This window comes from Drosophila arizonae, chromosome 3 (genome assembly GCF_054131065.1).
Source record: "Drosophila arizonae isolate 15081-1271.41 chromosome 3, UAZ_ARI_1.0, whole genome shotgun sequence".
NCBI lineage: Eukaryota > Metazoa > Arthropoda > Insecta > Diptera > Drosophilidae > Drosophila > Drosophila arizonae.
Window position 1 is genome coordinate 15,351,699 of NC_142923.1, and position 1,135 is coordinate 15,352,833.

Sequence of the window (1,135 nt, forward strand, 5' to 3'; positions counted from 1 at the left end):
CTCGCATTCCAGGCACCCTCTCTCCCTCTCCCTCTCCCTATCCCTCTCCCTCCCTCTCGCTCTAGCTCTCTTAGCGGAGTGTCGAGTACAAGTGGGTCGGACCGTGGCCACGATCCAATTACATGCTATGCTGGTTTATTTGGTCACTTGCACTCGGTGTGTTTACAGTGCGCGGCTCGTCATAAATTACGCAATGCTTCAACTCGCAACTCCTCCCACGACAAACACCGACAACAACAACAACAGCAGTTGACGTAATCTGATGCCCAAATCCTTTGTCGATAACGATTCTGGAAAACTCTTGCACTTTGTTTACATGCGAGCCATGAGACTAAGTGTCGCGTCCTAGATTTTCCCAAATAAAAAACAAAAATCAAATCAAATCAGAAAAACTTTTCACTCCAGTGGAAGCTGCCCAAAGTCTACTGAGAAGACTTTAGCTCTCAGTGCTCTTGGGTGGTCCAGCGACCAGGCTCTCTCAAGTGGCCCGGGCCACATTTTGCAGTTGCACTTTTACGACTAACTACTTACTAAACATCCATACTTAGAGCTAATGTGCATTTCGGGGAAACATTAGCAGCGATAGCAGCTAAACGGTAGTTCCACAGCGCTTCGATGCTCGAGTGGTTTCCCGTTGATTTCCTACTGAAGGATGCTCTGCTCACATCTTGAGATTGTTTGGTTTCGTTTTGACACGATTTGGGTTTCACAAATGCAACAATCGAGGAAGAAGCTAGACATATGGACTAGACTGTGTGTGTGAAATCAGCTCAGTTCAGACTTCTTCTCAAAATGAAAACATCAACACCTGTAACGGCAATAAATGTGCTTACCTTCTTTGTAAGCTAAGTCAGAGAGACATTTCAAACACTGTGACTTAAATGTACTCATCTGGATTCATTAATCAGCACTGCTCATGCTATCTTCACTGTTGTCCAAATTCAGAAGTCAGAATCTCATGGTTAATGATCCGTATTTGTTGTCTTTTAAAGTTCTGCTTAGAATCTAAAGCAGGTGAATCAAATGTAATCATTTTGCAGCGGCTAAGCTCTGATTCCTTGATAGCTTAAATGTATATTGATAGACTTATTGTATATACTTCATATACCATAACCAACTCCATATAAAAGATTGA

General features: G+C 42.9%; 1 long non-coding RNA gene across 1 annotated transcript; it reads right to left on the reverse strand.

Moving 5' to 3' along the window:
* Window positions 1-118: 118 nt before the first annotated feature.
* On the reverse strand, window positions 119-1,135 carry LOC149269725 (uncharacterized). Its single transcript, XR_016269259.1, has 2 exons — window positions 834-1,135; window positions 119-751 (listed from the first exon to the last, which is right to left on the reverse strand). It is a non-coding gene; the product is annotated as an uncharacterized LOC149269725 (long non-coding RNA).